The 27,307-nt window shown below is 38.3% G+C and overlaps 1 protein-coding gene across 17 annotated transcripts in view; it reads right to left on the bottom strand.

Moving 5' to 3' along the window:
- The window catches only part of LRRC4C (leucine rich repeat containing 4C), a 1,074,501-nt gene that overhangs the window by 57,424 nt on the left and 989,770 nt on the right, over positions 1-27,307 (bottom strand). For 3 of the 17 annotated variants that reach the window (XM_074336242.1, XM_074336235.1, XM_074336240.1), the window contains one exon: positions 12,652-12,721. The exons of the other annotated variants lie outside the window; for them this stretch is intronic. The gene's annotated coding sequence lies outside the window, so the exon portion shown is untranslated. The remainder of the gene's footprint in view (positions 1-12,651; positions 12,722-27,307) is intronic. 17 annotated transcript variants of the gene reach the window in all.

The raw sequence follows: 27,307 nt of genomic DNA on the forward strand, positions 1-27,307 counted from the left end.
AAAGACTTATTCTATACCTTTCTCTACATTTCAACAACTTTCGTTATAGATTTGTCTAGAGGGAACCTACATGAACATAATATTTGTGGAATCAAGTAATGGGATTTTTAGTAAAAATCAAAATAAATGTTTGTTCCTAGAGGTTCTATCACCAACAATATAAAAAGGAATACAAACTATTTTTTTATATGGGCTTAAGGATATTTTATTGTGTTGGTTTGCATCATTTTTTTTTACCTTGCACATTTCTATTCATGTGTATTTTTACCATGATCCTATTTTATGGTTTCAAAAAAATTGAGCACTGAAGATTTAAATCACAGCATCATTTTCTCTGTTCAAAACTGGTGCAGCCAACAATGAGATTTCTTTCTTGTGCTCTACAAACCCCAAATAGGAAACTATATATACATATATATTATATAAATATGAAATATATATGTAAAATATACACACAATATGTATATTATATGATGACAAATACAGAGGGTGCCAAAAAAATGTAGACACATTTTAAGAAAGGAAAACTGTATTAAAATTGTAATACTCAATATATACCAATAACAAAAGATAAATACAAGTCATGTTTGACTTCTGCAATGACAAGAGGTGCTCAAAGTGGTTACCATCAGCGTCCAGACACTTCTGATTACGGCAAACTTCTGCTTGAGCAACGTTGACCAAAGTGTCCACTTATACATTTTTTGGGCACCCCTGGTAGAAATTGTTGTTCTGATTCCTGGAAAGAGACTTCAAAGTGGACCCCGATTATAGGAGATGAAAAGGATGCAACAATAGTTGACATGAAAGCCTTCTTTGTGAACATCTGTGCATGTCTTTGATACTCTATCGATTCATAACTTCTCTAAGGAATAAATTTTGGCATTAAATTACCTCAAACAGCCATGAAGGCTTCCTTTCAATCTCTTAAATGCTCTTGTATCAGGGAAAATTTATTATGTAATGGGAAAATTTAACTGTGTGTCAGCAAAACCAGGCAGACTGTTGCTCCCCTTTTGGTTCTAGGCCAAGTCTATGTTACTGTGCTTGGTGCCTAACATTTAGGTGATCCACCTGAAACTCTAATGTGACCTTGTGGCCTTACTTCTTTCCATTTCTGCTGCAAGGATAAAAAGATGTGATTTCTTTGTTCCTCTTCTTTCACTTTTCCTTTTAATAGTGTTTAATAAGGACTTTTTTTATTAAAGTCATTTCTTGATCATTCTTTTTCTTAAATCATGGCCAACTGGTTTTAAAATCCTGGTACTTTACCTACTGGTGTAAACTATTGTATTCCTATATTTTTGCCTCATGAATATTCCCTGACACAGAAAAAATTATAATAGACTTGCATAGGTTTTATGATTAGGAAGAGCTGGATTCAAACTGCTGTTCAGTTTGACAATCTCCTTATCTAGGTGGGACTCAGTTTCCTAAACTATAGAAAACAGGAATCATAACACCTTGTATATAGTGCTCTATAAAGAGAAGTGAAGTGATGACGAAATAGGCATAGTAGTGGGCTTGACACTTCACATATTAGCTACTTGACGGGAGGCAATTTTAAATAACAACCAGAAGAGCCATTCCATCATGTGAGACATAGAAGAAGACTGTCTTCTATGAACCAGTGCCTCTATCTTGAACTCCCCAACCTCCCGAACCAAAGTCAAGGCTTCCAGTCAAGATGGTGGAGCAGGTAAATGCTGTGCTCACCTCCTCCCACAACCACATCAAAATTACAACGAAACTACATCATTAAGAACCACCTGAAGTCTAGCTGAACAGAAGTCCTATAACTAAGGACATGCAGAAGAAGTAACTTAGACACTGGTAGGAGAAGAAGAAATGTGGACAATACTGGTCCTACACCATGTATGGTGGTTAAAAATCAGGAGGGATATCTCAGCTGTGAAGGTCACCCCTGATGGTTGAGGGCTCCCAGCTCCATTCTGGGCTCCCACTCAGTGTTCCAGTACTGGAAAAGAAGTACCTGGCTGTGAAAAACAGAGGAAATTGTGACTGAGTGAGATGGAAGGTGCTGGAGTCCTGGGCATTCCTCTTAAAGGTTCTGGGCATGGAATTACTCGCTGACAGACTCACTCGCTCTGAGTTCCAGCACTGGGGCAGCAGCTCGAAAAAGCCAGGGACATACAAGAATGGACTGAATTTTCTGGCTTCAGGGAGAGGGCTGGAGGGACAGCTTTATCCCAGACAGAAGTGCTAGTAGACATTATTATTCTTTTGTAGAGCCCTCCCCCAACCCAGCCTACAGGGACAGGTGCAGACAGGCTCCAAAAATCTGAGTCTCTGTCAACCTGGCTAACACCATTCGCCCTGCCCTGGTGAGTCCCTGAAACCCCACACCACCTAACTTGTGGGTATACCCAAACTGCTCCCATTGCCTTTTGCATACAAATGGCCTGTCTCAGTTTTCTCTGGGGATGTTCCTAAAATCTCTCAAAAGTTCACAAACACTAAATAAGCAGGAACTGGCCTCGGCATGCCCTGTACCTCTTGCTAAGTGGCCCCCAAGCCCAGCACTAGTGGCTCTGGCCTGTGTTCCCAGCTTAGCCTCTTCAAGGCAACTCCAAGCCGAGCATAAGTAGCAACCACCTGCAGATCAGGTGGTCTGGCCACGCAGTGGCAGTGACTGACCTTAGCCTGCACCACAGTACCTCCCAAGAGGCTCCAAAACCAACACATCTGTTCACCAGCTTCATACAACACCAAAACACCACCCACTACGACTACAAACTACATACCCAGAGGGCAGATTGGGCAGGCACCAGAGACCCCCTAAAGTGAATCCTGCTCCACTGGGTCAGCCCCCACCCAACAGTACCTCCACTGTAATCATGGCCAATTAGCTTAAGGGTCAATCTCTTTCGTTGAAGTGCCAACAGCAATCAAGGCTCAACTACAACAAGAGGGCACACAACAACCACACAAGGGACACACCTAGAAAACCTAGCTCAGGTGATAGTGAGACTGTGCCAGTGGGCCCCACAGGACACCTACTACAAAAGGCCACCTGGCCAAGACTAGGAGACATAGCAGAGCTATCTAATACATAGAAACAAACAAAGGGGGTCAGCCAAAATGAAGAGACAAAGAAACATGTCCCAAATTAAAAAAAAAAAAAAAAAAGAGACAACTCCAGAGAAAGAAAGAAAATAAATGAAATAAAATGGAGGCAAGTAATCTTCTAGATACAGAGTTCAAAACATTGGTTATAAGAATGCTCAAGGAACTCAGTGAGAATTTTAATGAAGAGATAGTAAGCATAAAAAAGGAAATAGAAACCATAAAAAGAACCAGTCAGAAAAAAAAAAAAAAATACAATATCTGAAATGAAAAATACACTAGAAAGAATCAAGAGCAAATTAAATGAAGCACCTCTGCTTCAAATCAGCAACTTGGAAGACAAGAAGCAGAAAACATCCAATCAGAACAGAAAAAAAAAAAAAAAAAAGAATCCAAAAAAATGAGGACATTTTAAGGGGCCTCTGGGACAACATCAATTGTACCAAAGTTTGCATCATAGGAGTAACAGAAGAAGAGAAAGGGTAAGGAATTGAAAACCTATTTGAAGAAATAATGACAGAATACTTCCCTAACCTGGTGATGGAAACAGACATACAAGCCCAGGAAGTTCAGAAAGTCCCAAACAAGATGAACCCAAGGAAGCCCACACCAAGACACATCAAATTAAAAGGTTAAAGACAAAGAAAAAAATCTTAAAACCAGCAAGAGAAAAGCAGTTAGTTACCTACAAGGGAGCTCCCATAAGATTGTCAGCTAATTTTTCAAAAAAAATCTTTGCAGGCCAGAAGGTATTGGCATGAAATATTCAAAGTGATGAAAAGTAGGGACCTACAACCATGATTACTCTATCCAGCAAAGCTATGATTTAGAACCAAAGGACAGATAAAGAGCTTCCCAGATAAGAGAAATATAAAAGAGTTCATCACCACCAAACCAGTATTACAAGAAATATTAAAGAGACTTCTTTAAGAAGAAGAAACAATATTTTTAAATATGAATAATAAAATATTATATAAAAGCAGTAACTACATATCTATCAACAATTACTTTAAATATAAATAGATTAAATGCTCCAAACAAAAGACATATAGTGACAAATGGATCAGAGAACAGGATCCATATATATGCTGCCTATGAGCGATGCGATTGAAAGACAGACCGAAGGTAAAGGAATGGGAAAAAAAATGTCATGCAAGTGGAAATGGAAAACAAAATTAAAAACTGGGGTAGCAATACTTATATCTGACAAATATACTTTAAAACAAGAGACAAAGAGAGACCCAGCAATTCCGATTTTGGCTATTTATCTGAAGAAACCCAAAACACTACTTCAAAAGTACATATGTATCCTTATGTTCATTGCAGCATTATTTACAATAGCCAAATTATGGAAACAACCTAAGAGTCCATCAATAGATGAATGGATAAAGAACATGTGGCACATATGTACCACTCTATATTACTCAGACATAAAAAGAATGAAATATTGATATTTGTTACAACATGGATGGACCTAGAGGATATTATGCTAAGTTAAAGAAGTCAGACAGAGACTGACTTCAAAAACAAATATCATATGATTTCATTCATATGCAGAAACAAAAACAAAATATATGAACAAGCAAAATAGAAATAAACTCATAGATACAGAGGACATTTAGACGGTTGCCAGATGGGAGGGGGTTTGGGGCCAGTGTGAATAGGTGGAAGCGATTAAGATGTACAAACTGGTAGTTACAAAGCAGTCATGGGGATGTAAGCTATAGCATAGGCTATATAGTCAGTAATATTTTAATAACTATGTAAGGTGTCAGGTGGGTACTAGATTTATCAGGATGATCACTTTATAAGTTATGTAAATGTCTAATCAATATGTTGTACACCTGAAACTAATATAATATTATACATCAACTACAATTAAAAAATGTAAAACTGCATGTATTTAAAAAAGAACAACCAGAAGAATAATTGACTAAAAATTGAAACCATATTTGAAAAGTAGTGAGAGTAGCAAGAGATGGCACGTGTATTTAAGTTTTACTTTACTTATGAGGACTCTATGTGATAACTTGAATATATGTGTAAATTGATAGCAGGGTTATCTTTAGAGGTAAAAAGGACCTACATAAGAATATTCTGGAAATTTTTTTGATAATAAACTACAATCTATGAGGACAAAATTGAGCAAAATAGGTTAAGTTTGTAAACATAAATGCTATTAAACATTGTTATTTTAATTTACGAGAACCATCCATTGTTCCACATGAGAGCTATCTATAGTTATCCAGGACCAACTTTTCATGATGATGCAAAGAATGACAACAAGTGGAATTTCCAAAGAGCAGAATATTATAATTGAAAGCTTCACACTCACCAACATTTAAACAAAGCCAAGGATGTCCCTGACTTTTCTGTTTAAGTACAAACAGATGCTTTTTTCAGCAAGCTACAAAATCCCATGAGGATGACAGAAAATATGTAAGAAGAAAATAAGAACTAAAATGGGATTTTGAAGAAAATGAGAGAATCTAGAGGAAAGTGAAGAATTCTGGACCAAGCCAGGCCTTGTTTCCACTTCATCAAACTATACTTCGAATAGAACTATATTTTTCAGTCCTAGCTGATCATAAGCATTATCTAGGACTCTAATTTTTAGAGTACTAATTTTGGGGGTGAGAAAACTGCAATAATTTTTATAAATTCCTCCAGAAGATTCCGAGGTTCTGCCCAACTTGTGTACCACTGGACAAAGGACAGATTATGTCCTTCTGCCATTACCAATCAACTCTGCCATGTGCTCCCTTGGCACACAGCTGCACTGCTTCACTCTAGATAGGTTTTGATTAGACACAGATGCATTTAATTAGCAGTTTGTATCATCAATTAGAACATGAACCGAAAAGTCACCTTCTTGCTTAGATATGCTTTGAACACAATTTTTAATATGAGTGATGATTCCTGAAGAAAAGGGGGGGAGGATTCTAATGAAGTCATTAAACCATGAAAAGATTTCACCTGGGGATGCAATCTAGACAGTAAGGATTACTTGAATAAGCTAATAGTTACAGTCATATATCTAGCCTTAGAGCATCTGGGTACCACAGAATAAGGAAAAAAAAAAAAAAAAAAAAAAAGGTGATCATAATAGGAAAGCTACATTTCATTTTTATATCATTTTCCCAAAAGGATTTTCAAAAGCCCTCCCTTCCCCAATTCCAGCAAGGGAACACTTACATCAAAGGCAGCTTGCAATGTTTGCACATTCATGAAGTCTTTCATTAGTTTGCAGATCTACTCAGGGAAAACAATGGCTACTACAACTTCTACTGTTGAAATATTACTCATGCAGTTATTTAAGTTTTTGCCAAGCTGCTGAACATGCCAACCAATATACCTCACATCAGTCAACCTAATATTTAATTTTAGAGTTGAGGATAAAGAGGCTTGAAGAGGTAGGAGCCAGAATTTGAACCTAGGTTAATGTGACACTAAAGGCCAGGTGCTTGACCATCGCCCACAAGCAGCACCACACACCAAACTGAGAATAAAGAGACCCAAATTTAAATGACTTCACCAAGAAATTACTCTCCTATTTTTCTTCATGTTCCCAAATTGAATTCTACTTTCAGAATAGATGTTTCACCTTCTCGCATTCACAGTCTAAATACACATTTACTTCAAACTCAAAACTTGCAAAATCATAAATTTTCTGTGCCTCCGTTTTTTTTCCTTTAAAAGGGGCAGCTATAAAATCCCTTGCATGACTGCAGAAACTCCCGCTCCAGCTACATGCCAGGTGTTTACTATTGATCATGTGAGCTGGATGCAGTCAAAAGTGCTCTTCATCAAAGCAATTTAGATAATCCAGTCTTATCAATTAGACTTGGCATTCAGAATGAAACCTATTTGCCATTCAGAATTTGTATATTCCCTAAAGTTATTCTTGACTTGTTGGTCTAAAATTCCACGTTCTCTAAGTCTGTGAATCAGTTCTTATTTTACTATGGGTTTATGACAACACTATATGGACACGAATGAACCTGGAAGATGTTGACCATATTGATATGTGAAACATTTGAAGAAGAATAAAATAAAAATCATCAGACTTCCTTGAGTTCTGGACCACAAAGAGCATTTAATTACAAAGTCCAAATATATATAATTTCTTAGAACTTCTCTGATAGACAAAGAACAAGGCAAGAGTATGGAGACATGAAGCATTTTAAAGCTGGGTAATTTGTGAAAAATCACTGCAAATGGAATTCCCAATACACTTTGGCAAAAAGCTTGATAGTGACCTATGTAAAAGTGAATTTACACTCTGGCTGCCAAAGACACTTTACCTGAACCATGGGTATCATAAAGCTTAAAAAATCCCAAAGCTTCTCAGACATCATTTTTTTGTTTTTGTTTGTTGTTTTAACTCAAGAATTTTTGGAATGCATTATAAACTAAACTATGTCTAGCAGGAGCATTTTACTCAGTGTGAATAAGAATTGAGCAGCAAGTGAACTGAGGCTCTGACAAGAAAAGCTTAGTAAAGATTTAGCACAGTCACAATAAGGGGAAAAAAGAGGATGAAACCAACAAAATGAAAACCTGGAACATGAAGAAACAAAACCCCCATGGAACAGCTATACTAATTCCAAAGCATTTATCATCCAATTAGAGAAGACAATTTCAAACCAGGTGGACAGTGAAGAAAAAGCAGCAGGCACTACTGGGGACTAGACAAAGAAATAAACAGGAAAACCAAGAGCAGAACCTATTAGTGTCATGCAGGCTGGCCCATGATTTGATCTCCTGAAATGAACTGCCTGACAGCGCCATATCCTGTAACCTAACTTGAAGCCTTTACTCACCTTTCATTTTCCTCCCTTACATCACCCTTGTCTCCCACACACCCATGTTCACACACACATGCACAATGGTTCAGAAACAAAACACACACAATTCTTGCTGTGGGCACATTTCTCATTGGGATGGAGTAGATCTAGGACTTTACTGAAGAATCCACACAAATAATGAAGATAATGAACTTGGGAACATAGTAGGTAAATATTAACTACCATTATCATGTCACAAGGGCTAGTTACTCTCTATATACTAATCTAATTACAATCTTTATAATGACCCTATGATGGTGTCATTTGTGGCAAAAGGGGCTAAGGTTGTGACATATTCAAAACCAATAGTGAAAACAGTGTTTTCACTAAAATACGGGGACTGCTGCCTGTGGAGCCAGAGTTTTTCCTTGTGTCAAACTGCATTTCCATAGGGTATCTAAACACTATTGGAATACTGAGTGTTAAACGTGTCCCACACCGACCAGCACCAAAAAAGTTAAAAGGTAACATACAACAACAAAATAACTAACTTAATCTAGATCCAGGCACTCCTTTTTCTTTCTTTCTTTTTTTCATTTTTTTAAATTAATTTCAGGTGTACACAACAATGTAATAGTTAGACATTTACACCCCTCACAAAGTGATAACTCTCCTACCCGAATCTACTACCCCTGTGACATTGTAAATAGCTGCTACAATTCCATTAACTCTATTCCCTATGCTGTATTCCTCATCCTGTGAGTATATATATTAAATTATAGTTGACACTCAGTATTATTCAGCTTCAGCTTCAGGTGTACAGTACAGTGGTCAGACATCTACACTGACCATGAAGTGGTCTCCCTAATAAGATAAGTGTTCATTGGATACCCTACAAAATCTTTACTACATTATTGATTATATTCCCCAAACTACCTTTCGTATCCCCATGGCAATCTTGTGGTTACCTATTGGTGCTTTCTAATCCCCTCACCTTCTTCATCCCCCTCTGCCCCCGCCTCCCCACGGAACCCAGCACTCTTGATGTCCTATTAGCTTCACTTAGAAACACAAACTGTGGGATTGATAAAGAAGTTTATTTCTGCTTGAAACATTAATGTTGTATAAACTGAAGCTTTCGGCACTAATAATTCTCTCAAGTGTAACACTTGAACTTGAGTCTTCATAAATTGTGCCAACCACAAGATTAGCCCCCTTCAGTTACTTGCTTATTTGACCCAACGGAGTTTATAATTAATCAGACTGGTACTTACCTATCATATCAACTCTAGCAGGTTCATGCAAAAATATACTTTATTTGCCAACAGATAATCCACAGTGCACTCAGTGGCCAGATATTAATCTTATTAAAAGCATGATTCCATTATGTCCCTTTCTTGCTCAAAAATGACCTAAGGCTTCCTTGCAGCTGCTAGAGTGGGAGGCCCACAGCTCAGCTCACATTTACAACTTTCCACAGGGTAGACCGACACTCTATTCCCAATTTTCTTATCACTAATTCTTTACATGGACCCACTGTTTTGGCGAGTCTGAGCTGCACGTGACACTTGCTGTCCGACCCCATTTTCTCTTTCTTTCTATTCAGATTGTCCTCTATCCTCCTCTATGGAACAGCCCTCAGGCTCTGACTATTGCAACAATACTAATTATAGCAATCATTTTGTTTCTTATAATACATCACATTCAACAATGCTAGGACAATATGTTTTATCTTCACAACAAAATTGCAAGCTCTGCGAGACAAAGGCCATTTCTGATAATAAGTGTCTTTTAGGGCCCTGCCTTCTGCTTCACATCTAGTCAGCACTGGGTCACTGGATCAATTCATCCATTCCTTAAACAAGTATTATTAAGCACCAAGTATATACTGTGTTAAACACGAGTGCTATGCTATTACTTCCAAATAGCAGCATGACGTGATCGCTGTTCTTACAGAACTCATATACATATAATAGGAATGAGCCAATGACTTTATTGGCACTTTCAGTGAAGTGGGATAAGTGGGGAAAACTTCATGTTCTAGAGGGAGACATGACAGCAGTGGAAAGAGGGTAAGGGCTTTTTATAGCAGATACCATTTACTCACTGAATGAATAACTGGATCGGGGAGAGAAGGAAGGAAGGAAGGAAAGGAGAAAGGAAGAGGCAGGCATTAACAGTTTATAATTACATGTTCCTGTGCTTTGGTGGCATATAAATAAATAGACAAATAAATGCAGAGATAGATACCCTCATACATACCACGGACGGTTTACCTACATACTCACTGAGAGAAGAGCAAGATCGGATTCTAACTCATCAATCTGCAGCCATCTATTTTCAGCAGAGATGCACTGCAACAATCCCATTACACACTTGCATTAAGTGGAAATCTAAGCTCAACGATTCAATTACTTTCCTTACTCCATTAACAATTGTTATGCGATATACAGATCCTCCACAAATACTCTCCCTTATAACATTAAAGCAACTGTCCCCAAACAACACGACAAGTGGCAACATTGCATATAATCAGTTTTTATATTTATCAATTCCTTTGAGAGAGTTAAAGGAAGTCCATTTTGAAGCTCAAATAAAGTTCAGTTTTAAATTCCAATTCTAGGTTAAGATTTATGCCAGCTCTTATTAAGCATATGCACCCATCCATGTCCCTGGGCCTTTCTGCTTCTGAAATATGGAATAACTCTACATGTATTTACATTCTTCCAGCCTTCTTATTCAGCAAGCTTTCTAAATAAAGGCTGGTTTGTATCAGGGTAATAAATGGAGCTAAAAGGGGACTTCAGAATCAGGGCACAAGGTCAAAAATGGACACTCTGTAAACTGATGATTATGAAAATACAAACTGTGGACAAAATACCTTTTGTAGAAATATCCCCAGAAGGAGGTTAGGGGTATACTTTGGGGATATATGGAAGATGATGGTTCAGGCAACTTGAAAGACAAGTACAAAGATTCTGAGGCAGGATCACACCTGCCATGCTAGAAGAACAGCGATGGCGGCAGGGAGTTGAAAGTTGAGGGCAAAAGGTTTCTTCTGTTGTGGTTGTTGGTGGGGTCAGGGTCCAATTGCAAAGGGCCATATGGGACGTTATCAAGAAAAGGTTTTTATCCTGATTGAAATGAGCCATTGGTTTTGATCTATGCAATGATTTCATAGACTTCTATTTTTATAGGCTACCCTTTTTCTTTCTTAATTTCACTTGAGGGAGTGATTAGATTTCACCAGAAAGAACAGGCAAGATAGTACCTTAACTTGTGGGACAGACATGACTGGTCATTTTACAAGGAATTTATTAAGTTTCTAGAGTTTAATTATGCACTATCCTTTTAAGATAGCCAACATTTATCTGATTCTACCTTAAGAAAAAAATAATATGTTGTTAATTTTGTTTTCCAAATAGTTTCCTTTGTGGGAAATTTTCTTGCACAAAGTACAAGGAAACACAACATGCTAGTATGAGAATCAGCCTCAGATGTTCTGCCAGATGGCCCCGGGGACGTTCTTCAGTTTAACCCTCACGGGAACTCTGTGAAGTAGGTGCTATTTTCCTAGAAATGAGGAAGCAAACTTGGACAGAGTAATTGGCCCAAGGCCACACAGCTAGAAATGCAGGTGATGAAATCGGAACTCAGGACTGACTACCTCTGTGGGCTTTGATCATTCCATGCCAGCCTTATGTTCCCTGCTTGATCATTGAAATGTTTAGTGTAACTTCTAAAAATACAAATTCTTGTTTTGCAAACAGTCTTTCACAATTTTGATAAGTATCAATCAATACCACAGGAGCTTGGTGGGCCAGATGAAACTTGATTGCTAAATCTGTACTCCCACAGGTCAGACGTTTTTCGTGGTTCTTCCACCAAACTACATATAGACAGCCCTAAAAATGTATGCCACGTGTGAAGTAGCCAACTGCACAAACCCTTGTGCAATAAGCTGGGTAAAAATGCAGAGTGTGTAGCTTTGTGATGTATGCACACGTGAACATGTGTGCAGGAGAGGGAGAGACAGAGAGGAAAGTCTTGATTCCAGGAATGTGCAAGTGTAGCCATGCCACACACCACTGCATCCCATCCCAAGGGCACACAAGACAGAAAGCACACAGCAGCGAGCAGCCGGAACCTGCCAGCCTCAACCCTGGCCTCACACTTGGCTGTGGGAGTTGCTTATTAGGACCAACTTCATCTTCTTTTAGAGTTCAGTTTGCAAACGATATTTCGAAACATCAGCCTTTGGAGTTTTCGCTTCTCTCCAAGTCATCTTATTCTTTCTCTGACTTGCTCGTTATTTTTTTAAACCAACTTTTTTCCCCTTGAAAAAGAAGATCCATCACTGTTACTGGGTATAGCAATAGAAGTAAACAAAGCTTTCTCTCTACTTCAAAGAAATGAAGCCTTGCACTTTTATCTTCCCAAACAGACTAGAATAGAGAGGCTTTCTTTCCCTCCTCCCCAGCTCACCACAGTGGGAGTGAACGCCTTCTATTCAACAACTGCACCTAAGGGCTGGCGACTTCCTTCTCAAAGGGTCAGCGAAGTCCATAGAGCCCACCCAAGTGCGGATATGAGAATGACCCAAAGAACCCTCACAAACACTCAGAGGTCCATTTTGAACAATAAGTGCTTTAGCGATTCATAACTAGGAATAGAGAAAAGTCATTTCTGGAGGGAGCAATGATCTTAGGATAGGTGTTTGCATCCATAGCTACCTGAGGGAGGGGTTGGAAGGGTAGAAAGAGAGGAAAGAGCTTACCAGGCAGCAAATGCAGCCTCAAGTGGCCCTCACGGCAGTTTGAATCAGTCCTTGCATTTGGTTACACGAGCTGTTCAGAAGACGATAATAATCAGGCCAAATTAGCAAAGAATCTGGCTAAGGACTCAACTGTTAGAATCACAACGATCTTTGTTCAAATTGCAGTTTGTTCACTTATGGGCTGTGTGATTTTGGGCAAGGTGTTTTAACACCTCCAGCTCTCATTTGCTCACATGTATAATAGAGCTAGCTAATCATAGCATGGTTGGACTCATTAAGGAAAACAATGTGTGGGAAATGCTTATTCAATACAGTACCTGGACAGCCTTCCTGTGAGGGCACCCAGCTGATTACAACAAAATGGGACTCCACAGTAGACTGCCGTCCAAAGGAGGCAGTATTTAAAAAAGAATAACTGATTAACAACCGTGTTCCATTCACAAATCAGCTCTAACTTATCCCCTAACCTTGAGAAAATTACTCAATCACGAAGAAATGGTGTCAGTTGGTGGCAAAGTCAGGCAGGCAGAGGACATCTGAGTTATAATTCTCCCTCTGTGCCCAACAAATTATACGACCACAGCACCTTCCTGGACCTCGTGTCTCTTTGTGTACAATGAATGAGTTGGGCTAGACTACATTCTGAGGCTCCAAATTCTAAAACTCTTTGTGGGCTTGATTTCCCTCAAAGAGGAGGGGCCCTGTCTGACTATAAGCATGCCAGCATTTGACAAATGTCCCCAGTGACTGTACGGTGGTCGGTTATCAATTCCAATCATGGGGCCAGAAGAGGACCAATATGAAAGCAGCCTGCAGGGGTGTGTGCCTGAAGGGTGGGGGAAAAGCTATTAGAGTCAATGATCAAAGCCTGATCATTTAATGGGGAAGGTGTTGGGCAAATTCACTGCTTTCCTCTGGGGTCATGCCTTTTGACCTAGCCATCTGCAGGGCAGGACACAGAAGAGGGCTCAGCTGCTTCTCCCACAAAGACAAATGGGTCTTGCATAATTTGCACTTACAATATTAATTATAAAATCATCTACTTACTTTTTCATCCCTCTTTGCAAATCATTCTAACAATAATATCATTTAAACACTGATTCACTTGCTGTGCCCAAGTGAATTCCCCAGGGTAATCCTAGTCATTGTCATATTTAAAAAAAATGTCCCTCTAAATTAGCAAGCCTTGCATAGACTCTGTTGGCAAATTCAGTCATCCTTCTGCTACTGGGTATTGTTATTTGTGGCTCCCTTAAAGAACTGGAGTTCACCCGTCTTTAATTCCAGTCAGTTGGAAATGATATGAATATGTTGTGACTAACTTCAGCGGAAACAACTCCATTAATATTATTAGACAATAAAGAACCCCATAGTACAATAAAAACAAAAGCTCCAAATAATATATGAAAAGGCTGTTAAGAGCAGAATAGGTGCTCTAGTGATAGTTTTCTCTCCTCTTACTATCAAGATTCTTAAAATATACTGTACATGCATTGTTGGTATTTACACATTTTTCTTCCACTCAGATGCAAAAAAAAAAAAAAAAAGAAAAAAAAAAGAAAAAAGAGTGGGGAGGTCTTACTAGACTTAGCTACCTAATTCCTGGCTTTCCCTAATTGAATGAGGTAGTTTGTTACTAATAGTAGACATTAGTAATTTTTTATTAGAGGCACCAGCAAACGTTTCTTACCCAATGTAGGTTAGTACAACTGCAAAGAGATGAAATTTTAAATCTCTGGATTCCACAAATAGAAAACAACAAATAACTAGGGCTCATGGAGGAAAGCCATAGGGAAGCCACAATGGAAGGAAAATAACTGTTACAAAACAGCATCTACATGGAAATGGAAACTCTAGCTTTAGACTAACCAAAGTCCCATCACTAAAAATGGAGGCAGTTTATCTCAACAGTATGGAGATGCCAACTGGATGTGATTTATATAAATGAGTGACATTCCTCATGAAATTCCCTTTCCTGACCTTTGTAGCTAAATTGAGAATGCAGCAAATTTCAGATTTGTAACATATTTTAATAGTCCATAGATTCCACACATGATGTCCAGCTATATCATCCCTTCTTCACCAAAATGGCCATTCCTTCAGCTTGACTAAATTTTAGACAGGCTTCTTCCTGATTCTAGGAAGAAGAGGCTCACCACCCTTTTCTTACAGCATTTACTTTAGAACACTTGTAATTATAAATCCTTTCTGTTATCCTTTGCCCTCCCCCACACACACAAAACAAACAAACAAACAAACCATCTTGCCAGTTTTATCACCCAGGAATGTCTTTCTTAAGGACCTGGGACCCATGTATTTGAAATACAGTCAACAAAAGAGATGGTACCCTGATCTTCCAATTTCAGTGGAAGTATAGAAACCTAACATTGGTGGGCACCTTGTTCCAAGTAGCAAAACTACCTATTGTCTTAGAGATACAAGAAATTTCTTTTTCTTCTAGAAAAGCTAATGAGCAAGCACACATGGTCTATGACTCCCCCAACCTCCAGGACTTTTTCATTAGCTTTTCCCCAGTCCCTAAAAAAGAAAAAAAAAAAGAGTCCCGCCCTCTTTTTCAATGGAGTTGAGTTCAGAATTAGTGGTGGCCTCTGTCCCTTATTGCAGCAGCCTTGAATAATCTTCCTTGCCTGTTTAACTTTTGCCAGTGCAATTTTTGCTTTGACATGTTCATCCTGCATGTGCTTGAAGCTTTCTGATATAAGCAAGGGCCCCAACACCTCCGTGGGCAGCCCTTCCTTCCTTGTTTGTCCATGATGTTAGACAATTTCCCCATTCAACAACTTAAGTCTATCACACTAGGAATTCTATCCACCAATCCCAGTTCTGCACTTGGGGTCCATATATAATCAGCCTAATATTTTACACATCATTTAAATATCCAAATAATACTTCTCCATGTTCAGCCTTCCCCAGGACCTTCACAGAGAGCTCTGAGCATTTGGGCTTGAATTTGGCTTTGTCAAAGGAACTCTCTAATGGAATGTATAAAGATACCATGCCTCCAGGTCCAGAAGAGGCTATTGGAGGGTTGTTGTTGTTGTTGTTACTTCAGAAAAATAAAAAGTTAAAATGGTGTGATAATTCAGGATATGACCCACAGATCAGGAGTGATCAGAATTAATTACAAATGCATTCAGTTTTCAGTAATGCTTTCTTAACCCTGTAAATAAAAGCAATCTAGTTGAGGTCTGAGTAGCGCAGGATAAAGATACCAACACTCCTTAGTCCTTTAGATTACTAAAATCATCAAGGAAAGATACCACACATTCAGTTTGGAGGGTGAGAAGCATAATAGCTGATAAATTGTTTCCTAGACTATAGTCCAAGGCTTGAAAAATATGTACAATTCATAAAATTTGTTGTTCTTTTATTTTGTTCCTCCTCTGCAGACTCTGTCATATATACTCATATATTCACCTCCCTCCTTAACTATTTGAAATTTTCCCACTTTAAGGTATAGGCATTTCCTTGTTTTGGATGTTTTCCTACATTCTCACTTCTATCAAAACTTATTCATCTAATGTCCCACTTTCTCAGGCATGACTTAAAATTAAGGGACAGCAAATCAATCAAGTAGTCAGTCGGGTTCTCTTATTATTTGATTGAGCAGGTTTTCCATCCAAGAAAACACCAAGTTACAAGTGGGTTAATAATTCACTCTCAGAGGCACACTTGGCACTCACTGAGGGAAGGATGGAAATCACAGGATCATTACACGCCTTTTCCTCATAAAAAGTTTTTCTACCCACAATCTCTGCTGCTCCCTCCTACAGCCCCCTTCTGTTCAAAAGTAATCTTCTGTATTTCCACAGGCTACATAGACTTTGATTTGAATTTTTTATGGAGTCTGCTTTCAAGTTCATTTTATTGTACTAAGTACTGACACTGCTTTCTCTCCTAGACTTCGAGCTCCTCAAGGGCAAAGCTATATACCCTTCTATAGCTCTTAATAACCCACATAGTGCCTACTACATAGAATATCTCAATAAAGACATATGAATACAAGTAAATATAAAGGTATGAAAATGAGAAAAATAATTAAGGAAATCATGCCAACAGTCACATAAGACAGAGAAAGGGATTATTATTTATTGCCACTTTTCAGGAAGGTTAAATTATTTCCCAGTGCTCAATGTGGGAGACCATCCCTCCTGAGTAGTGAATATACGTGTGATTATGATTACTTGGGTATGCAGTTACACCTAAATTTTCAGACTCTGTGTATGGTGGACATACTAGAAGTAGCCTAAACATTGCTACTGTTAAATTTTAGTATGTGTGTGTGGGGTGGGGGGGGTGGAGGGCCAAACTTACATATTGGTAGCTCTCATTCTGCTCTAAACAGATAGAACCCATACATTCATTTGATTTGGCTGCAACAAGAAAAATGTCTCCATTATAGGCAACAGATAATATGTATAATCTGGGGGAAAGGTGATATAGCCCACACTAAGCAACAAACAAACAAACAAAACAAACTGAAAAACAAACAAAACCTCCTTTGCAAGAAAAAATGGTGGTAGCAGGCTATATCTCAAGCTCAGTCTCTCAATCTACAAATCTTTTCAGCTTCAAAAAGAAAGCCAATATTCATGAACTTATTACCCAAGACTTGATCAATTTTAATGTATTGTACAAAATTATTGATGTCGCTGAAATGGCTTCTTATATTCCCTTTGATGTTTCTACAAGTGGATTCATTTGGAGATAGAAATGAAAAATTTGAATGTGGAACATAAACACAGGGAGAGCTCTTTTATGAGGCTGTGGGAAATTGTGAATCTGGCACAATCATGCATAAAGCCAGATACCACGGTTTTACAGAATAAGAGCCAAGGGATTTGCGAGAGCTACTTTTCTTATAATTAAAACATCCTTGATTTCCTAAAAGAGAACTTTAATGAATTCATTAGTCTTAACGGATACCAATAGCACCTGACTTTATTAGCTAAGTTTATAGGTATGGATCCATCCAAGCTTCTGGTCCTCTTAGGTAACTAATGATTCATTGAGTGTTCCTATGACACTTGAGTCACACTCAAATGAGGAGCTAGAAACCAAAAAAAAAAAAGACTTAGACTTAAACTTTAATTTTGACTTATTTGTTTGTTTGTTTATTTATTTATTTATTTATTTATTTATTTATTTATATTTTAAGTGTGTTTTTCCAGGACCCATCAGCTCCAAGTCAAGTAGTTGTTTCAATCTAGCTGTGGAGCGTGCAGCTCACAGTGGCCCATGTGGGGATCGAACTGGCAATCTTATTGTTATGAGCATTGCACTCTAACCAACTGAGCTAACTGGCCACTCTAAACTAAACTTTAAAGATAGCATTTCATCCAGTCCCATAGCAACTTCTACATATGGCCGTCAGATGCAGTGAGCCTCCTTAGAGCACTCCCAGAAAATGGAAACAACCTGTCAGGGGAGCCCACACCACTGTTACCTGGCTCTCGGGTCTGACAATTCTTCTGGACACTGGGGAAACCTCTCCTACATTTCAACATCAATCCATGGTCTGCCCTCAGAAGCTTCCTACAACATGTCTAACATCTCCCCTATAGTGTGTTCAAAGACACTTTCAGAAAAAAGTAAAATCATGACTCATGTACATAGAAAAACGTACATGTGTTCAAAAATTAACTTTGCTCATATGATATAAGAGAACCAAGATGTTACACCAGTTCAAAGTCAAAGTTGAAACACTACAAAATTACATCGAATAATGTTGAGCTAAACTGCAAATGAAGACAAACTAATTTCTCCACTGGGGAGAGGGAAATCAATTGAAATTCTACTGGACAAGACAGAATTTGCATATCTATCATCTACTTACAATTTCCAGAACTGCAAAATAGCTCAAAGACAATGAACAGAACTAGATGGGTGTGTTATAGATCATGAATAGTTTTCCATTGAAGTACTCTGTTTTACAATGTGGACATAGATACAGTCCTAAAACTTTTTATCCAATTCTAAATTAAAAAAAAAAAAAAATCTAAAAATATGAAAGCTATTATTTTGTTTGGCTTTCACATATGTCCCAGTGTCAATATCTATTAATTTTACTGCAGAAATACTAACGTATTCCCCAGATACCTCTGAAGGTGTTACATAATATATACTATACATACTAGCTTCTAAAAATCAGAAATCTTCTGAATTCTTAAACCCATGCAGACCCCTAGTGATGGTGTGCTCAGTGCTGGATTTGGCTTATGCCTTAGCCAAAGTACGAATCTCTTCCCAACTTCACATTTAGCGACTTTAGTTTGGTAGCCTGAAATCGGCCAACAAAATAGGCAAGCTACAAGTCAGGGTATGTGCGCGTGCTTGCACGTGTGTGTGTGTGTGTGTGTGTGTGTGTGTGTGTGTGTGTGTGTATTTTCTGAGAGCCAGTTGTTAACATTTACTAGCATACTACTGCACACAACGTTTTCAGACAGAGGAATATGAGGTCTGACAATTAAGTTAGCGAACTTGTGGTAACACTATTGCTAACCTTTTTTGATATCAGAGGGATTATTCATTATGAATTTGTACCAACTGGACAAACAGATAACCAAGTTTATTATTTGGAAGTACTGAAAAGGCTGCATGAAAAAGTCAGACGAAAACGAGCTGAACTTTTCGCCAACAATTCATGGCTCTTGCAACATGACAATGCACCAGCTCACAGGGCACTGTCTGTGAGGGAGTTTGTAGCCAGTAAACAAATAACTGTATTGGAACACCCTCCCTACTCACCTGATCTGGTCCCCAATGACTTCTTTCTTTACTTGAAGAGAAAGGAAATATTGAAAGGAAGACATTTTGAAGACATTCAGGACATCAAAGGCAATACGACAACAGCTCTGATGGCCATTCCAGAAAAAGAGTTCCAAAATTGCTTTGAAGGGTGGACAAGGCACTGGCTTTGGTGCACAGCTTCCCAAGGGGAGTACTTCGAAGGTGACCGTAGTGACATTTAGCAATGAGGTACGTAGCACTTTTTCTAGGGTGAGTTTGTTAACTTAATTGTCACACCAGGCATGCACCTTGATCTCAGCAACTTATAGCCCATATATCCCTACATATATCTCATATATCCCAGGATACATGAGAATAGATAACTATATTTTCTGTCCTTAAGGAGTTTACAATCTAGTAAAGAGTGTATGATCTAATAAATAAATGTATATATTTATAAACACAAGGTTGTTCTTGGATTTATGCTTCCCCAAAGGTGACTGTTTCACAATAGACTTGTGCCAACTGTCTACCATGAAATAGATTAAATATAAGTAAATTCAATTGAAGAGATATGCGGGGATGTGAGGCCACTAGATGCTTCAGAAGATGTACATAGTAGATCATGTAGAAGATTTCACTGGAATGTGGAAACACACATTTTACTTAGGAGTAACTTGGAATAAAAGCTAAAAGCTTCCCCTCAAATAATGAGTTTTGAAAGGAGAGAATTACATAATCAAAACACAATTTGGGACCGTTCTATTTACTCCACGATGTGGACATTAACATTAGCCTTGTCCTTAATGGGACTTTTATTTCATGTAACAAACATATATTTAAACATTGATTATGTGCCAAACACTTCGCTAGATATCTGAGTTTCAAAAATAAGCATTGCATTGTGTTCTTAAGAAACTTTTATTTTAGTGGGAAAGAATAATATAAGCATATATAAGCAATACACCATGATGCCTAATGTAAGAGACGTACTGGGCTGAATACAGACAGAAGCAATTAACTCTGAGAAAGAGCTGGGGGAATCTTTTCAAATGAGATACCATGAAGGAAGAATGAGACTTTGTCAGAGAAGGGAGGAATGGCATGTAAGTCAGAGGAAGTGGTATATACAAAGTTACACACACTTACACAATGTAGGATCCTTCAGGAAAACATAAGAGACTGGTTCAAGAATGGAATGGGGTATTAAGATATCTGTATGTCTTCAAGAGAGAAGATAAATAAACTTGGAGTTAAGCAATAGTGTTCAAGCCTGATTTTGTATATAAAGATTCCAATAAGCAGGAGAGAATATGGGGAAAAAAAAGAAAAAGAAATCTCCTGGGTACACAGGTACAAAGTTTAGAGCTAACAGCTTTCTGGGTAGATCCGAAGTCGCCAGAACGCAAGCATCTTGATGACAGGGAACACGTCATATTTCTGTTTTATCCCTCGGACCTAATTGAAGAGTCTCACACATGGTAAAAGATCATTAAATAATTGGTAAATTGAAGAAGAGACAAACTAACACTAAAACATAGAAAGGGTCATTTCAGTTTCAATTTGTCTGCTATAGTATGCTAGCTGTATTTTTTAAAGTGCTGGAATTATCTCCCTCTTGATCTACTTGACTCTGATCTCTCTCTCCGTGTTGAACTCATTTCTTACAATTCTCCATTTCCATCCTTGAAGTCCAGTCACCTTACCCTCCTTGCTCTTCCTGAGCTCAGCAGGGAGTCCCTTCGAGAACTTTCTCCTGAGGATATTTGTATTGCTGTCCTCTCTGCTGGAATTCCTACCCTGATCACTCAGTCAAAAATAGCACTCTGAGTCATCCAACACTTTCTCTCCCTCACTATGCTTTATTTACCACAACCTGACATTACATTATAGTTTCGGTTATCTTTTCTCTTCCCTCATATGTAAGCCCCATATTGGCTGGCACTTGTTGTGTTGCTCACTTTTATTTTCAGCACCTAACCCAGCGCCTGGCACACAGAAACATATAGCAAATTTTTGTTAAATAAGATGAATGATAGAGTAAACTGCCCTCTTTGGCATGTGCTTTTCTGAGAAGTTTCCTTAGATCCTTTTGAAAGTAAGCACTATATATTAATAAATGTAAATACAACAAAAACAAACAGAAAAGCATTACCAATTATAAGCAGACTTCAAAAGATATGGGAAAATGTTTCATAGGAAATAAATGTATCTAGAAATTTTAAGTACTAAGGAAACAAAACACCAAGAGTCAAAAGATTATTTTTTAATTTGTTTGTTGCCCACCCAAACATCATTTTCCCTTTCTTCTTTAAAATCTTAGCTTTAGTTTGGGGCCTATACTGAACCCCAAACAAAAGACTGCATTTCCCAGGATCTTTTCTTCCTACATGTAGTTATATGACTAGGTTCTGACCAAATGGGATATAAGCTAAAGTGCCCTAACGGAATTTCAAGAGTGGTGCTTTAAAGAAATAAATTTGGAATAGAGATGACCTCATAATGCCCTTTGTCCATTTTTCCTTTCTGCTTCCAGGAATGTGGACATGATGGCTGGAGCTCTAGCAGCCACCACGGATCATGTTTGGACCTTGAGGTTTAAAGTCTTACACTAAAATATTGGAGCAGAGACACAGAAAAAGCCTGGATCCCTTATAATTTTGTATAGCCATCATACCAACTCTGCACTGTCGCAGTCTCCCTTTATCCATAGGGGATATATTCCAAGACCCACAGTGAATGCCTAAAGCCACAGAAATACTGTCAAGCCCTATATAGACTATGTTTTTTTCCTTCACGTATGTACACGTTATAGCTTCTGTTTGGCATATCCAAATGGCCAGCATCACTACTCTTGGAATTTCAGGCCATTACTAAGTAAAATAAGAGTGACTTGAGCACAAACACTGAGATACCATGACAGTGGACCTGACAATTGAGATGGCTACTAAGTGACTAAAGGTGGGGAGCGTATATATGTGGTCTGACAATTACATTCACAAACTTGCCACCATGCACTTAAATGGGCAGTGCTGTACAAACAGCTCAGTAAGGTTTCATAACCCTGGTATATCAGTGTCTCACAGCTGTGTTCATGTAGACATTTGGTGGTGTCTTGCTGAGTGGTGTTCATCATTGTTGAGTGTTTTTGTGTGCCATCGCAAGAATGTCTGAGCTTGAATTAGAGCAAAAAACAAACGTTAAATTTCTTGTTAAACTTGTCCAGAGTGGAAGTGAAATCAGGGACATGTTAGTCCAAGTTTATGGGGATAATGCCATGAAGAAAACGGCAGTGTACAAATGGATTAAACGTTTTTCTGAGGGGAGAGAACATGTCACTGATGAAGAGAGTTCAGGGTGGATTGTAACGAGCAGAACTGATGAAAACATTGAAAAAATTCGTCACATTGTGCATCAAAATCGTCAGTTGATTGGGAGAAGCATAGCGGACTAAGTAAACTTCGATAGAGAAACAGTTAGGAAAATCTGAACTGAAAATCTTGGCATGAGAAAAGTGTGTGCAAAAATGGTCCGGAAGGAGTTCACAGATGAACAAAAGCAAAGGAGAGTCGAAGTTTGCCAAGACCTTTTGGAAAGACAAGACGATGTTTTGGGCCATGTTATCACTGGGGATGAAACATGGGTGTATCAATAGGACCCTGAAACAAAGTATCAAAGGGTACAGTGGAAGTCAGCCAATTCTCCATGACCTAAAAAGATATGTCAGTCCAAACCAAGAGTGAAAATGATGTTCATAAATTTTTTGATATCAGAGGGATTATTCATTATGAATTTATACCAACTAGACAAACAGTGAACCAAGTTTACTATTTGGAAGTGCTGAAAAGGCTGCATGAAAAAGTTAGATGAAAACGACCTGACATTTTTGCCAACAATTCATGGCTCTTGCATCACCACAATGCACCAGCTCACACAGCACTGTCTATGAGGGAGTTTTTAGCCAGTAAACAAATAACTGTATAGGAACACCCTCCCTACTCACCTGACCTGGCCCCCAGTGACTTCTTTCTTTACCCGAAGATAAAGGAAATATTGAAAGGAAGACATTTTGATGACATTCAGGACATCAAAAGTAATATGACAACAGCTCTGAAGCCATTCCAGAAAAAAGAGATCCAAAATTGCTTTGAAGGGTGGACTAGGCACTGACATCGGTGAATAGCTTCCCAAGGGGAGTACTTCGAAGGTGACCCTAGTGACATTCAGCAGTGAAGTATGTAGCACTTTTTCTAGGATGAGTTCCTGAACTTAATTGTCATACCTCACAGCTTGGAAACGCTGGACAAAAGCATGATTAATGTCCCTGGTGGAATGGAGAAGGAGATCACAACAGTTTATCATGCTACTCACGATGGCACGTAATTTTTTTTTTTCCTGGAATTTTCCATCTAATATTTTAAGACCATGGTCGATTGCAGATAACTGAAACCACAGAAAGCAAAACCGCAGATACGGAAGGATTACTGCATTTCCAGACTTTTCCAAAGAATAGAATAAACCTTGTGTGCTGATGTCACAGCTATTTTCAGTTTTCTGTTATATTTATAACATAAGGTTCATATTTCATGTCAATATCTTAAAATAGACAGAGTAATATTTATTTGCCTGACAATGCATGTACCAGATTAGGTAGTAACCAGTTAGGAAGCCATGCTTACCAGGCTCAGTAATGTCTGAGTGATCGAAAGACGTACTGTTGTAGCATCAGCGTTCTTACTGCAATTGTTGATATATTCGCTACCTGTTTAGGTAAGATCATCTGCTAATTTTCATGATTTCACTAAGTCTTACATAAATATTAATTAAGCACAACAGCTCTGAAAAACAAACTAAATGCTTGTTATTGTGGATTTAGGAGCAAAGCACTCAGGGTAATTATATACTCAGATTGGAAATCTCTAGTAGTTTCTAAAACCATGCAACCTTTTCAGGGAGTAGGCAAGATAAACCGGAGGAAAATACAAGGACTATAAGAATTTTTAAAAAGAAATCTCTGAAGCTACTAGGAAGCTAAATATGTGGGAATTGCTAAATGAATTCTCAGATCCATTCCTGTATGTACAAAGAGTTAGATTGGGGCTTTGCTCGCTGTAAAAAGACAATAATTGGCAATGCTTCTAACGATATCCACTATGTATGGCATTCTATCTATTAAGCTCTTTACACGGAGCTAAATGCCAATACCATGTAAGTTCTTTACATACAATACGTGATAGAAATATCACAGCAGCCCTGTGAGGTATATACTATATATTATTATCTTCATTATACAGATGAGGAGATAGAGATGCCAAGATGTTACATAATTTACTTAAGGTCCCACATGTAGTAAACACTGGAAGCAGGATTGGGATATAAGTAGGAAGCTCCAGATTCCATGTGCCTGGCCATCATGCTATGTTACTACTGCAAGATGGCATGTGAAAAAACAAAAACTTGGGGACCAATCACTGAGAAATTCTTGTGAAATGGCTGAGTGGAAATACTTCCATCTAAAGGAAACTAAAAATCTATGCCTATGTGGTAGATAACTAGGATTGAAATCTAGAGACACCTAGGTACTGGGATGCCAGCAACACCTGCGATTGTTTTCCTATCCTGCTCTTAGATTAAAAGCTGAATGGACTACAGCACTTAAAAGCTAAACTCTACTTGTTTTACAAATGACCAGTGGACCAAGGTTTTGAGGAATGACTCAAATAATTTGTTGTAAGTGTTACAGTAGCAAAGTTTGGAAATAATATCTGCATTCTTACAATTAGAGGCTATCCAAGGTTGTGCTCAGTAAGAGTTCTGCTCTTTTGCATTTTGATCTTCTTTTTAGAGTAAGAGCAAAAGGAATGGCATTTTGGCTAATGGGTAGAACTGGGCATCACCAGCACCCCATGAGCATGTTGTCTGAGCATTATCTGTGGACAGAAAAGTTGGGGAAAACTGGTGTAATGAAAAGAACACCAGAAGGGAATCAAGAGGCTGCAGGAATCTTGGCTCTGTTATTCAATAGCTGAATGATATTAAGTAGATTCCTTAAAATTATGGTGAACTCCCTTTCCTAGTAGGCAAAGCAGAAAGGGCGTTAGATAGAACACCCTGATTCCCAAGATATGCTTCCTCTCATAAAATCATGATGCTCAGGTATATAATCCCCCTACTCAGAGAGCTGTGAGCACGGGCAGGACTCATCTCAAGTGATAAAGGGAGGCTGAAACATTAAATGAGTCAAGAATGACTTTCTTTCTTGCTGATTGATACATAGACAGAGCATCTGAGGTGGGCCGAGTTTTCTGTAATATGTTTTACATACTTAGCAATCCTTACTACAATCTATGTGGTAGATAATATAATCTCAAATGAGAAAAAAAAAAAAAAAAGAGGTCATAGAGAATGTAAGTACCCGCTAAGGCTCACACATCTACAAAATGGCAAAAACGGAAATTGGAGTCCACACACAGTTTGTTAATTGGAATAAAGGGAACTTAAACTCTGACCTGTCTTACTCCATGCTGTGGACTGTTGTCCAGATAGCTCTTGGACAAGTGTTGTTGAACAACTTCAACAAAATTAATTGATTAGTCCAATTAACTCGGGCAGCGATATACAAAAACAGGCAGGAAATCCCTGCTGGGTCCAATCAATCAATCAATCAATCAATCAATCAATAAAAATACCCCTGGACTTGACTTTGACTGCATGAATCTGAGGGGGCCCATGGAATTTTCCCCATGGAATAAAAAACACTGAGACAGTTTGGTAAAGGACCAAGCTCAGGACTGGCCCAAGAAAAAAAAGGAAAGAATCAAGAACTGCTTAGGAAGGCAAAAACACTAAAGAGAGAGCTCAAGAGTACTCTCTGGCAAGCCAAGAGGCTAAAGAGCTGAGAGGGAAATTTGCAAAGCACCCAAGAAAGCTGACAGGGAAAAGGTCTGGGAGTTGAGCAACATGGCCTTCTTTGTTCAAAGCTGGTTATAGGATTGATCTCTGTTCTTTTCTTCTTTTTTTGTTTTTTGTTTTTTGTGTTTGTGAACAACTAGAGCCAATGAGAAAAATAAGAAGGGGAATTCCCCTTCTTATGTAGTTACATTTAGTTATTTTTATGTAGTTGCATGTATTTTTATATAGTATTAAAAAGATTTAAACAATTACTATTCAAATATTGATCCTTTTTGTATATTATCTGGTGTGCCGTTCTCATCACCCACCACTTTGGGTAAGGTATTTACTTAACCAACAAAACCTAACATAAGTCCTCATCTCCTTCCCTTTCCTCTTGCATTTCTTTCTGTAACTTAACTGTGCAACTGCAAAAGCTTCACATTTCTACTATGATGAGAACCCAGCTATACAGTGACTTTCATATTTGCTGGTAGTGCTTTCAGAATGAAGATGAACCTGACAATTTCATTTGTGGAGGAGGCTGGGTGATAGAATCTGGTTAATCTTGTAGCCATCATCAGCTTCCATGTCTTCAGGGCTAAAATGCCCACTTGTTTATTTGCCTGTTGGCCAGCCCAGAAGATCCAGACACCAACAAAACACCGATTTTCTTTAGCCTCTCTCTGATTGTCCCTATGTTTTGTGACGCAGACCTCGGCTTACAAGGGACAAGGAGGCACCATCTAGGGTTTTCCTTTTTGTCCGACTGGGTAATATTCTTTTCGAGAAGACAAGGCTTCCATGATACCAAATGGATGATTTGATCAGAACAGGCTCATTATCTTCTAAAAGGAGACTAAAAGTGGAAGATAGGAGACAAGGAGCAAAGACAACCCAGAAACAACACGGAATTGCAAAAGAAAGACTCAGGGGATGTGCAGAAATGAGAGAAAATTAGTACACAATCTTTCTGTGAATTTTCCGTTATGAAACAAAAAGTGAACATGAAAAT

Source organism: Rhinolophus sinicus, linkage group LG06, assembly GCF_036562045.2.
Source record: "Rhinolophus sinicus isolate RSC01 linkage group LG06, ASM3656204v1, whole genome shotgun sequence".
Taxonomy (NCBI): domain Eukaryota; kingdom Metazoa; phylum Chordata; class Mammalia; order Chiroptera; family Rhinolophidae; genus Rhinolophus; species Rhinolophus sinicus.